This window comes from Aplidium turbinatum, chromosome 1, assembly GCF_918807975.1.
Source record: "Aplidium turbinatum chromosome 1, kaAplTurb1.1, whole genome shotgun sequence".
NCBI classification, from domain to species: Eukaryota; Metazoa; Chordata; class Ascidiacea; order Aplousobranchia; family Polyclinidae; genus Aplidium; species Aplidium turbinatum.
The window spans coordinates 44087967-44102230 of NC_137472.1; the positions used below are offsets into that span (position 1 = coordinate 44087967).

The 14264-nt window shown below is 37.6% G+C and overlaps 1 pseudogene across 1 annotated transcript; it reads left to right on the forward strand.

Annotated features, from left to right (window-relative positions):
• The first annotated feature begins 10813 nt into the window (after nucleotides 1-10813).
• On the forward strand, nucleotides 10814-12694 carry LOC145780169 (WW domain-binding protein 11-like; annotated as a pseudogene). Its single transcript, XR_014290608.1, has 2 exons — nucleotides 10814-11135; nucleotides 11485-12694. The product of XR_014290608.1 is annotated as a WW domain-binding protein 11-like (transcript).
• The last annotated feature ends 1570 nt before the right edge of the window (nucleotides 12695-14264 follow it).

Consider the following 14264-nt stretch of genomic DNA (forward strand, 5'->3'; position numbering starts at 1 on the left):
ACACACTAACCACTAAGCCATCGATGTGGTGTATAAGCACATTGAAACATGTCAGAAAATTTGCTGAGATAATCAAACCGAATACTGAAAAAAGTGTGCTAGAAACGAGAGATAATCAAAGTCAATTTTGCCGAAATGTGAGTAGGGTAGGCACGGATGTTAAGATACCCCTGAGGGTAGGATGCAAACATATTGAACAACCCATGCAAAACCAATTTGGTGTTTGACCTTGTTTGAAGTAGTCGGATTCAAGGTTGATGTTAAATCATACCGGCGAGCACAAAATGATAATTCATCAAGACTAGAAGCAACAAACATATCCTTGCACGTGTAGACTACCATGCGATTGCAACAAACCTTAAAGATTGTAAGACAAGTCACCAAACTTTATTATGTCCAAATTTCGACATATATTTTAAATCTATAAGATGCTTGACGTTTCTAAAAGCTTGATTGTCGCTTCACAAGACCGAGCCAGTCTAACGGTTGGACGACAAATATTCCCTTTGCACACTACGATTTAGACAGATCGAACTAGTTAAAATCGAAATCAAAATTTTTGCAGTAAATAAAGCCTAATTTTCGTGATGTTGTATAGACACCCGTGGCACCGAAATGAGGCGCGACCGTGTCACTGTTTTACTGCGTAGGCCATGTTTTATTTTGGTCTCCAGCACGTCAAATGTTTGCGTTTTTTTGCAGCTACCTTTTTCCAAATTACTTCTACGTTATGACATTAGAACTAAAAACAGCGCTGTCTGCCTCTTCATTCTATTCATGATCGACTGCCAATGGGCTTATGAACTCAATCCTACTTATGCTGAACGTTTCAACTTTTGCATGTATTTAACTAAAAGAAATAAACAAATTTTGATGAATTGCAAATAAGTAAATAACGTAAAAATATAAAACACAACAAACAATGCATGGAGAATTGAGACTAAGTTCTCAATCAATCTTTAGCTTTAATAATTGGGATTCCAAACTTTAAGGTTTTGTAACTCGCTCAGCCCAACCTTCCTCAGCGATGCGCTTTTCTCCAAGTGGGTTACCCACAACAACCAATCACATTTGCGTTGAAAACCATGTAAAATCTGGCGAAACACTACCTATATATTTAAAGCAAAAACAAATTATCCTACGATGCGTGACAAGACTTGCTGATCATGTTCGCTTTACTTCCGAAATTTGACAAGCCATGGCTGTGGTAAAGACTTCTGATCGACGCCCAGACGGTTATTGGTTCGATACCTATCGAGAGCATTAAAACTTGGGCTAATAATTACCAAACCTTGGCACGGGAATAAGTTATCAGATAAAAATAGACATGTCAGCGTGTTTGAGTTGCTCACCCTTGGTGTAGAGTAGACTGTACAGTGGATAATGATTTATCTTTACATTTATAATAATTATTATTTTACAATGTTGTCATCAATTCAAATGAAAATGCAGTTCTCCCGTGATGTGTCACAACCTAATATCCGCCATTTTCAAGTTTTCGAGATAAACGACTTTTTGTGTTTATAGCTGTAAAATTAACAAGGTAAAACACTCGAAGTTGACTTTTGAAAGGCTGGAGCGGACAAGCAAACAAAATTTTTATAAATAAAATTTAAGCCAGGTTTTTGTTTGTTTATTAAAATATGGCGTATATTTGGTTTTTACAGATAACTAGTTATAAAAAATGTATTAGGTTTGTAGGGTAAAACCTAATATAATCTCGATGTTGGCTTTATCCGCGTTATTGGTTTATTTAGTGTTATGTTTTTGTATAGCAAAGCTTAATATAAACTAAATGTTGGCTTTGACCACACCATAATTTTATGATTTTGAATAGTAAAGCCTAATGTAAAATTATTGGTTACTAAATTGCCTTGGCAGATTTTTTACTTTGACGTTTAGTGTGAGTACAGTAGGCTACCCTGAAATGAATAAATTGTGGATTACTTTGCTCGTAGTAGATATAATAGAAGCATTAGCATACAGTATAATTGAACCAAGTCGTTATATTGATGCCTCCTTGATCTTTCAAGGAAATTTTTGCTACTTGCTGTGATATGTTGGTTTTAAATCACAGTCATAACATTTCAGGAAGATAATCAAATTTATTTGTCGACCGGATAATGGTGTTATTAAAATAACCAAACTTCTAGTTAGGCCTGCTGGTAGAACCGCAAGGCGTCGTTGCCGTTTTAGTTATTCCATGGATAGTTTCTACGTAGAGCCTAAGCGTAGGCTACCGGTAGGCCTACTTAAAATAGCAAGAGTCAACAATACAAGCCTAAATCAAACCTAACGTAAGCCTTTGAATTTCTCCCAGAACTGTGTATCATTTCGTCACTGTAATCTGTAGATAACTTTGCTGATATCAGAGAAGCCTGCTAGGTTAATTAAAGGCTATCACCGATTTAAAATCAGTTGCTGGTAGCCTACTTAATTACCATGCACTTATTTAAGGCTACCCTAACTACATTGGCTACACAGCATCTGGTTTGGTTGATCAGAAATGACCAAACACACTGGGTAGCGTACTCCCAGGCCTCTGCTTTAAATCTTAATAAAGTTATGCAAGCTAAGCTATTTAGTGTAGCCTAGGCTACCGCAAAGTCAACTAAGCCATCAGTTCACCAGTACCGGTAGGAAACGAAAAGTCAAACTGTTTGACGAGACGTAGCCTTAATGATACGGCATTTAATGAAAAGCTAGTGTGCTCGGACGAACATTTTTAAGCTGCATAATTAAGCTTACCTATAGTGGAGCCTAGTGCTTAACAACATTTCAACCCAATCTACTTTATCGAATGCTTTTAAATCCGCTTCACGCAACTCTAAGAGATGTAAAATGTGAAGTAGCCTGGGCTACTCTGCTGAAATTTTGCCGGTCACGTGACAATTTCCTGTTTTTTTGATTGGATAGACGAATATGTTAGGTTTTTAAACATTATTCTTACACAGATTGGAATATTTTAGGTATTACACACCAATTACACTAGCCGACGAAAAAAAAAAAATTTTGTGGTGCCGAAGATTTTTCAGCTGTTTTCGGCTAATTTGTGGTTGCTGATTTCGAAAATGTAGTCAGTTTTTGTCCATCAGATCTAGTTTTCTAGTTACGGTGATTCCACTGCATGAGTGAACTTGTGCATGAGGGCCACTCCGTGTCGATTCACACAGTCAAGAGATTCAACCTTTCGATTTTCTTTAAATTTTACACACCTTTTTACTATTCTATGTGATAAACACTTGCAAAATTTGAGTGAAATATATTGAGAAACACGAAAGTTATGAACCATTTAGTTTGGGGGGGTCTGCTGAGGGAGCACAATTTTTTTATTTTTGGCCATGTTTGAGGCCCTATTACTGCTAAACTAAATTAGGTAACAACCCAATTTTTTCACAGGGGATAGTACTTCTGCCAAATATTAAAAAAACAACATCGTTCACTTTGTCACTCTAAAAGGTCAAAGGTCATAAACTCCCAAATTTGGCCGTTTCCAGCTCTCGGTTAAAATTTTCCAAAATTTGGAAAGCTCACCAAGACCCCATTTTTGATTGATTTTGGCTGAAATTTGGTGGAAGTGTTGTTTACAGGATTCTCTATGAACTAAAAAAATTTCAGTACAAAATATTAAACAGATTGGGAGATATTTTTTATGAAACATCGGTCAAAATGGAAAAAAGTTAAAAGTGGGGTCCTTTTAATATCCCGGTTACCCATAACCCCAGAGAAAATTTGCACTGAAATTTTATCCACATATTCACTAAGATATGACAAGTCTACCATGCAAAATTGATCCATGGTTCTCAATGTTTTATAGAAAGTATGCGTCAAAGTAAATCCAATTGTGGCAACCCTTCAAAAACAGGAACAGGAAGTTCTTCACTGTGTACAAGTGTGTAGCACTGGCCTGATTGCTGAAGCTAGGTTTGGATATTGCAAGAAAGTCCTATTTTTCCTGTTTATGCCTTTTGTGTTTACTGCACAAAAACAGCAGTCGCTAATGATATTTTGGCTCATGCCACACCATTAGACTTCTTTTGTTTCGTCCATTGACGTAAATGTTCTTTCGAAGTTTTGCAAACAATGTGGGGAGCCCAAGACTTATCTTGATCCCCAACTTCACTTTACAGCAAAGTAAAGGTGTGGAGTCTGAAGGTGTTGTGTGTCCACACCTTTACTATTGTTTACTTTAAAGTTTATGCTTACTTTACTGTAAAGTGAAGTTGGAGACCAAGATAAGTCTTGGGCTCCCCACATTGTTTGCAAAACTTTGAAAGAACATTTACGTCAATGGACGAAACAAAAGAAGTCTAATGGTGTGGCATAAGCCAAAATATCATTAGCGACTGCTGTTTTTGTGCAGTAAACACAAAAGGCATAAACAGGAAAAATAGGACTTTCTTGCAATATCCAATCCTAGCTTCAGCAATCAGGCCAGTGCTACATACTTGTACACAGTGAAGAACTTCCTGTTCCTGTTTTTGAAGGGTTGCCACAATTGGATTTACTTTGATGCATACTTTCTATAAAACATTGAGAACCATGGATCAATTTTTCATGGTAGACTTGTCATATCTTAGTGAATATGACGATAAAATTTCAGTGCAAATTTTCTTTAGGGTCATGGGTAACCGGGATATTAAAAGGACCCCACTTTTAGCTTTTTTCCATTTTGACCCATGTTTCATAAAAAATATCTCCCAATCTATTTAATATTTTGTACTAAAATTTTTTCAGTTCATAGAGAATCCTGTAAACAACACTTTCACCAAATTTCAGCCAAAATCAATGAGAAATAGGGTCTTGGTGAGCTTTTCAAATTGTGGAAAATTTTAACCGAGAGCTGGAAACGGCCAACTTTGGGAGTCTATGACCTTTGACCTTTTAGAGTGACAAAGTGAACGATGCTGTTTTTTCAATATTTGGCAGAAGTACTATCACTTGTAAAAAAATTGGGTTGTTACCTGATTTAGTTTAGCAGTAATAGGGCCTCAAACATGGCCAAAAATAAAAAAATTGTGCCCCCTCAGCAGACCCCCCCAAACTAAATGGTTCATAACTCTCGTGTTTCTCAATATATTTCACTCAAATTTTGCAAGTGTTCATCATATAGAATAGTAAAAAGATGTGTAAAATTTAAAGAAAATCGAAAGGTTGAATCTCTTGGCTGTGTGAATCGACACGGAATGGCCCTTATGCACAAGTTCACTCATGCAGTGGAATCACTGTAACTTAAAAAGTTGACCTGATGGACAAAAACTGATTGCATTTTCGGATTCAGCGCCCCAAAGTTAGTCTAAATCAGTTCAAAAACCGCCGGCACCAAAAATTGTGTCGGCCAGTGTTATCTCGTAAACCATACTACATTGGAGCACATTTTTTTGTCAGGAGATGCATGAAGTCTTTAAACGTACAAAAATGCAAAAAAGTCATTTTTGACAAAATGGCGGATATTAGGTCTACCAAAATCACGGGAGAGTTGGCGTTTTACTTGCTTAAAAGTGACCGACTCTTTCTTTAGTGTTCGACACCTTCACACAAACAAGTCGGCTTAATCTGTGTTCAACTTGCATTGCGCAATTTGCTTTTTGTTTTTCCCAAGGCGTGATAAACAACTTTTGTTTTCGTAGTTTCGGTTGACTTCTAATTCCTACCATATAATTAAGGTGACCGACTCTTTCTTTCAACTTGCATTGCGCAATTTGCTTTTTGTTTTTCCCAAGGCGTGATAAACAACTTTTGTTTTCGTAGTTTCAGTTGACTTCTAATTCCTACCATATAATTAAGGTGACCGACTCTTTCTTTCAACTTGCATTGCGCAATTTGCTTTTTGTTTTTCCCAAGGCGTGATAAACAACTTTTGTTTTCGTAGTTTCAGTTGACTTCTAATTCCTACCATATAATTAAGGTGACCGACTCTTTCTTTCAACTTGCATTGCGCAATTTGCTTTTTGTTTTTCCCAAGTCGTGATAAACAACTTTTGTTTTCGTAGTTTCAGTTGACTTCTAATTCCTACCATATAATTAAGGTGACCAACTCTTTCTTTCAACTTGCATTGCGCAATTTGCTTTTTGTTTTTCCCAAGGCGTGATAAACAACTTTTGTTTTCGTAGTTTCGGTTGACTTCTAATTCCTACCATATAATTAAGGTGACCGACTCTTTCTTTCAACTTGCATTGCGCAATTTACTTTTTGTTTTGCCCAAGGCGTGATAAACAACTTTTGTTTTCGTAGTTTCAGTTGACTTCTAATTCCTACCATATAATTAAGGTGACCAACTATTTCTTTTGTAGGCTATTCGATTTTAATCCTTCAAGCAAAGTAGTCGGCGCAGTCGGTGTTCGACTTGGATTGCGTAATCTGCTTTTTGTTTTGCCCAAGGCGTTATAAACATGTTTTATTTTCTTCACAACATAGATAGCCTACTCACGATCTGTTTTAGCCTGATGCTGCTCGTTCGCTGTGGTAGTAACGGTTTGCACTAGCTTTCGGAACACAGTTCCTAGTCATGTGCAAACAAACAATTAAACAGAACGTCAATATTTTAAAACGGAGACGTAATTTCAATATTAGGACAGGACAGATTCAATTTTCAGGACAGGACAGATATAAAATTTAAGTAAAACGAAAAGAAAAATATTGTTAGGCTATAGGTTGTCTTTCAAACTCACAAACTCAATCAGTTATTGCTTGGTGTGTTGTGAAGTGATGTTTAAACGTTACAGGACTTCAAATTTATCACACACCCTGTTGCAGTTTTCACAATCATCAGTTTGCGCTATTCGTGATGAAGAAAAAATTCATATTTTGCCGCCTTTCCCAGACAGCAATTGTTTTCAACAGTGTTTCAGCTAGAGATTTCAACACGGGTAGGCCTACTAGGCTGCTGTTTCTTGGTTCGGGAAAATCAAAAAATAAAGCAAAGTTCCAAGTGTAGGCTGCAACGTTTTGTAACGATTGTATTTTAAAAAGCGCTTCTGTGAGTCCGAGGATAAAGATTCAAATCCAAAGCAATGTAGAGTATAAATTTATCGAGTTGCTTCGTGTAGTGTTTCTGTCGGTTGAGGTACGGCAATATCAGAAAACTTTTAAACCACAAACTAAGCATCAATTTTATGATTTCTCAAGCAAGTCTTGCATAAAAACGATCATGTCGGCTTATGCAAAGTTTCAATGATGAAACAACACGTGTGATGTTTTTCCTGGCACAATTTATTTACACGCCATTTCTCCACAAAGCCATGGCAGCTGAGAGCCTGACACAGCCTATGTAGTTTTTGTTTTTTTAGAATCCAACCACCTTCCGTATGACCTGACTTGAAAGTGAGGCTAGTTGGAACTTAAAAAATCGTCATACGATAGACGTGAAAACTGTTTCAGAGGCACACTGAAGTGAAAAGGAGCTGAGAAAATGAAAATGTGGTTAGAAAAATTTTCCATCCGCAATGGGAAAATTTATTTTGTGTAATCTGGCGCCACTGCTTGATGCCGAGAAATTCAGAAAAATCTCCGTTAGTTTTTTCCCTTGTGAATGCTGTGGATTTTTCGAGAGAGCAAAAAAGAAAAGAAATCAGAGCGTAATGGAGGAAAAAAGCTAAAAGGATAAAAGAGAAAACAATCAATACAAATGGAAAAAAAGAGAAGAATTGGGAAAGAGAAATCAAGCAAAGCTAACTTTTTTGTTTGTTGTGAGAATGGTAAACCACCTATCTCTATAAAACAAACAAAATTTTAAGGGGTTGTGTTTATGTGTGGTGATCCACTGTGATATGCACTTGCCTTGTACAGTCATTTTGGCCTACACCATTTTTGTGATGGTGATCAAACCTATGATAGACAGTGAGATAGTTAATAGAAAAAATTCTTGACTATTAGTTCTCATTAATTTGGATAGGTGCATGTAAAAAACGTGACATTAAAGAATTTTGAAATGTGGTACCACAGAAGACTATTTCGCATCAGCTGGATGGAAAGAAAAACAAATGAATATGTTAGCCAACAAATGGATGGTTAATAGTCTGATTAACAACATCAACCTAAAAAAATTAAGATATTTCGAACGCATAGCAAGAAGCAACTCGTTAGAAAGTTTAAAATTGACTGGGATGATGCAAGGTAAACGAACAAAAGGACGACAATAATGAATAGTATAAAGTATCACCATTAATTACTGTTCCCGACAATTTTCACCAAATCAAACGTCATATAAAAACCGTTATGGTCTACTTAACCTAGCTGGCATCTTACGTCATGAAAATTGCTAGAAAATGTCCAAATATTGCACCATCGGTCGTAAGACCTGATGAAATATTGCATCACTACCTTTGAACACCGGTTTGAATTGCGTGACAATGTCTTTCATTGTTGCGTCACAGTTACTGTCTACGTGCATTTGAGATATCGCAAATTATTCTAGTCATTCGTAAAATTGTTTGTTGGAAGTCAGTCGCAAGTTAAACTGTTTGCTTGGTGCTTGCTAGCTGGACAAATTTTCTGTCTTTTATCCAAGTAATCTGTTCTGTAGTGACAGTCAGTAGCGGCGCCACGGGGTGGACTGGGGTGGACATGTCCACCCCACTCCTATTTAGGGTCAATTTTGTAATTCGTCAAGATCCGATGAGAAAACTTGGGGGGTGTATGCAGGGAGTTAGGAGGGCCTTATGATTGCGTCATAAATTAATTTCAACTTCTTACGTATGAATTACTTTTGCAGTATTGACATACAAAGAAATGAAGAATCTTCATTGTTATCGCGCTGTTGTATTGATTGATTGTAGTCTAATTTTACCATTTTGAGGTGATGGCTTTTATCACAGCTGAGACACAAGCTTTGAAAGACCTAATGGCAAAGGTTTTGATAGGGCCACCAACATGTCAGGCAAGAATGAAGGTGCACAGCAACACCTAGTTGCAGCGGGTGCCAAACTGTCGGTATATTTTCATTGTTTTGCACACCGATTAAATCTTGTGTTTGGGCACAACGTTAAAAACGTAGCGACAGTCAAAACAATTTTTGAAACGATTAGTAACATGTAGGCTACCACTTTATGGACTGTTCTCCCAAGAGACATTTTTTGTATAAAGAGCACTTGAAAAAGAAGGGAATCACGTCTGGAAAAACTGCATTGCACTCGTTATCTGATATAGACTAGCCTACTATAGATGGTCTGCACGTTCAGATGATCTGGATGTTGTTATTAATGTAGCCTATATCCACTATCCAGCACTGCTGTCAATGTTCCAACAAATGTCAAACGAAAGTAATGGTGTAGCTACTGGTTTGTTCTTCTGCATCAAGCAAACTGAATTTGTTACTGCTAGTCTTATTCCTCATAAATGCTTTTCGTTAAGCAAACTGGCTTCAGATTATTTAAAAAGTGAAGAAATAGATCTCGCCACTGGGGTTGCTGCTATCAACGACTTGACAAGAGCATTTGACTCACTGCGTTCAGAGGAAGATTTTAACAAATTGGTTTTCAACTCATCGCTGTTTGCGGATAGAAATCAAATTACCAGTGAAACCACCACGCCGGCTAAGCGATGCCGCTACCCACCAAGCCATTTCCGAGATGGTCAGATATTATTGATAGGTTGCAACAGTCTTTCCGTGGAGTGAATCTGAATCCATTACAGAAAAGTTAAGAGATTTTTCTTTATCCTTTGACAGAATGCTAAATGAACTTAAAAAGTACTCACTCGGATCAAGCATGAAAATTAATGTCAAATGCAGCTGCATTTTATTTCATGCACATGTCTCCAGCAAATTCTATAATTTCGATGAAAATCAGGTTGGGCAGCAATAGGATCTTCTTTTTTTGAGGTCAGCTAATTGTCACAAGTGGAAACTAGAATTTGAAAAGCACCAAAGTGGATTGACCAAGACCGCCTGGTTGTATTTGCCTTCACTTTTGAAATTGTGTGGACAAAACAATCTTAAATCATTTGTACAGCGATTTGTTTCAAATTATTGCTAATGTTGCTACTTTGCCCATGACTGTGGCATCTTGTGAACATATCCACAGCAAAGTTAAGACAATAAACAATTATCTGCCATGTCATCACAAAGATTTGAACATCTGGTACAGGTCAGCAGTGAGCGAGACATTGCCGATAACACTGGTCCTCAAAAATTGGTGAAAGCTTTTAAACTGACCTGCGAGCGCAAAATAAAACTTTAGTGTAGTGATTCTTAACCTATGACTATGGGTATTATTGGGTAGTAGCCAGGTTTTTTTAAATTCTGTTGAAGGGGCCTCCCAATAAATTTGATGAGGCCGCCTATCATTGCAGCAGCTCCATGACATAAAATAACGACAAGCTTGCTAACATCAAGATCGTAGTCGGCAATTCTATGGACCGGAGAGGAAATGTATGGGATCATTTGGTCCCATTCTATTCTTTTGTTTATAATTTAGAGTGCGCTCAATGGAAAACGAGCTTTTTCCCCCTTTCAATTTCCTGTGTTTATTTTTCAATAAATTTCACAACCGAGCTGCAGTGAATCACATCGCAGTCGGTAATCTTAGTGACCATATTTTACGGTAGTATATTACCTCGAAATATTTTTGTCCACCTCACTCATTTTTGGCTGGCGCCGCCCCTGGTGACAGTTTTAGAGGCGTACGGTGTTGCGTCCCATTTTCGATAGCCGCGGGCTAATTTTACAGGAATACACTTTTTGAATAGACGTTTCGAGGAGTGTTTCTTTTTTGGTCATTACATGCAGACGAACGGATTCGGGAATCTTACGTTACAATTTTCCCACGAAGAGATTATGGTTTACCGCTGTGACCAATTACAAGTGCATATTTATTCACCATTTATTGTTGCAACATTTCAGGGTGTTTCTTTGTCAGTTTAAAGTTAATAGAATAGTTTTGAAGTGTCTGTAAACTGCACTGCAAGCATGGGAAGGAGAACCGCCAGCACCAAAAAAGGTGGAAAATTTATGAACCCCACAGACCAAACCCGTAAAGAAGCTCGTCGACGAGAACTGAAAAAGAACAAGAAGCAACGAATTGCTATACGACAAGCTATCATCAAGTCTAAAGATCCCCAACAAATGGTTAAGGAATTGGAAGATTTAGATGATATGGAGTTGAATCCAGGAACTGACTTTCACTACAATGAAAAGGTAAGTTCAAACATGTAGGCTACTGGTGAAAAACAAAGTTTTTCAGCTTTGTTTGTGTGCATCATATCTTTGTCAAACTTTCTCAAAACAGAACTTTAATCAACCATAAACAAATCTAATTTATTTCACCTACAATTGAAATTATTAAAAATAAATGTATTATTGAAAGTAGGCTATGTGTTGTTTTAAGTTTTGGTTTGAAACTTTTCAATGGTGACAAATCTGCTGTCAGCGTCTGTTAGATTACATAATTTCAACTCTAAAACGTTTGAAAAGTTTCTATAACATGGTTTGTAAAATTAAACATCAGTTGAATTCAATCAGTATAAAATCTGATATCTTTTTGTAGGTTATAAAAGACAAGAGAAGAAAACTGCTTGAAACTTTGGTTCGAATTGTCGATTTCTATTGCAAAGACGATTTCACACGAGGACGCGAGTTTAAAGCAATGACCGAAATGTATAAAATAACCGGCTTAAAAAAGAAATGTACTATGAATCAGTCAAGAATGCCCAAACTGTTGAAATTACCAACATCCCCCTTCCTGACGCTCCGTTTGAAACTCCACGTTTGAGCGACATTCCTTTGCCAGGCATTCAAACTAAAAGCACTTTCAAAAAGCAACCACTTTGCCCGCTAAGTATGCCTCCCAATCTTATGCAACGTCCAGAAATCCTACCACCGGGTCCTCCTCCCGGACGCCCACCCACCATGCCACTCAACATCAACCGTAGACCTGATGTCCTCCGGATGATGGATCGAAAAAACAACGAAGGAAGGGTCCCTGACAGAGGAATGCGTATGATGCAAAATCCTAACATTTTAAGTGCTCCTCCAAATTTCATTCATCGACCAGAGAAAGAAGCTGACGAAACACAAGCTGCCACGATCGTTGCTAAACCAAAACTCACCACCAACCCTAAAGTTGACAGCTGTCGATTCACGCCGACTTTGCTCCGTGTGAGAAGAGAAACCAAACGAAAAGGAGGAAAATCCACCAATGATAGTGCTTCTCTCTCGGCTGCCTATAGGCAAAAAACAGAAAAGAAGAAAAGGCACTATGGAAACACAGCCGATGCTGTCTACGATACTTTTATGAAAGAGATGCAAGGATTGTCATAAAAACTACTGTCTTGCTCGTTATCGTTTCATGAGAAAGTTAACGCATGACCTTTGAAAGCGTCAAGTTATTCAAAAAAGAAAAGTTATGAGAGATAGCCTACCACTCCACTTTGGTTGTGTTGAAAATTCAACGGAGCGATGATGAAGAAAACACGCACACACGACAGACATTTCTTCATTTTGAAATGTTATAAACAATGTGTAAATTTTCTTGCAAATACTTTAATTGTATAAATTTCATTATGACTCTCAGCCGATCGTCTTTACTGTATACGTTCGTTTAAATCTAATCTTACTGTTCCACATTTTACATAATGTGTTGGGGTTAATTCATAAAGCTTGCTCTCGTTGGCAGAATTGCCGTTTGTTTGTTAACAATCTCGTAGTTAGCAGCCAAGTGAAGGCATGTTGTTAAAATGAAGTGCTGGTTTATTAAACTGTACGAAACAGTCATTTCGAAAAACTTAAGTTTAATAAATGATTCACAAAGCTCTGTGGTTGTAAGTGTCGGAAGGCATTTATCAGTTTGTAAATTTAGCAAGTTTTTATATTGAGATAATAGTAATGTGTGCTTTTATTCAGCGCTGTATCTATCGCAGATATGCGTGGCTCCTCAACGCTTCATAAAGCAGACAGTGTCAGTGCAGCCGTACAGAGGTGAAACCGAGTATTTATTTACCAAAATTCATTCCATTGCTGACTGTCCAGCAGGCATAAGATTCAGTACGGTACCACTTTTAAACAGTTTTTGTTAAGACCAGACAGGGTATCGAACCCGTACCTACCGATTCAAAGGCGGACACACTAACCACTAAGCCATCGATGTGGTGTATAAGCACATTGAAACATGTCAGAAAATTTGCTGAGATAATCAAACCGAATACTGAAAAAAGTGTGCTAGAAACGAGAGATAATCAAAGTCATTTTTGCCGAAATGTGAGTAGGGTAGGCACGGATGTTAAGATACCCCTGAGGGTAGGATGCAAACATATTGAACAACCCATGCAAAACCAATTTGGTGTTTGACCTTGTTTGAAGTAGTCGGATTCAAGGTTGATGTTAAATCATACCGGCAAACACAAAATGATGATTCATCAAGACTAGAAGCAACAAACATATCCTTGCACGTGTAGACTACCATGCGATTGCAACAAACCTTAAAGATTGTAAGACAAGTCACCAATCTTTATTATGTCCAAATTTCGACATATATTTTAAATCTATAAGATGCTTGACGTTTCAAAAAGCTTGATTGTCGCTTCACAAGACCGAGCCAGTTTAACGGTTGGACGGCTAATATTCCCCTTTCACACCACGAATTAGCTAAAAACGAAATCAAAACTTATGCAGTAAATGAAGCCTACTTTTTGTGATGTTGTATAGACCAGGGGTCCGCAAATACTTGTTGGAGCGACCCAAAAAACAATGCTTTTAATTCTTCGCGACCCAAGCGTTTCGGAAGCATATAATTTTGCTTAAGATACTTTGCAATTTAATATCAATTACATTACGGTCGTCGCCCTCATCCGGACCGGACAACTTTTAAGCTTATTAAGCGAGGGACGATTTTCTGCCGTTCCTATACTTTCAGTAATTCCGGAATGGACCAAATCGGGCGCAATAAGCGGGTGGACTTATTAACAGTGGGCTTAATAAGTTGGGACTAGCCTATTGTACTACAATTGAAAGTATAAGTTTCCTTGTAGGCTACAAAATTGTATGAAACTTATCACATCACAGAGTATATTATGATTGCATTTATTTTTGCCAAACAAGTTATATTGATAGTAAGTTTAAACTGTTTTGCGACCCACAGTGGATGGTCTCGCGACCCATATTTGCGGACCCCTGGTATAGACACCCGTTGGACCGAAATCAGGCGTGACCATGTCACTGTTTTTCTACGTAGGCCATGTTATCATTTTGGTCTCCAGCACGTCAAATGTTTGCGTTTTTTTTGCAGCTATCTTTTTCCAAATTACTGCTACGTCATGACATTAGAACTAA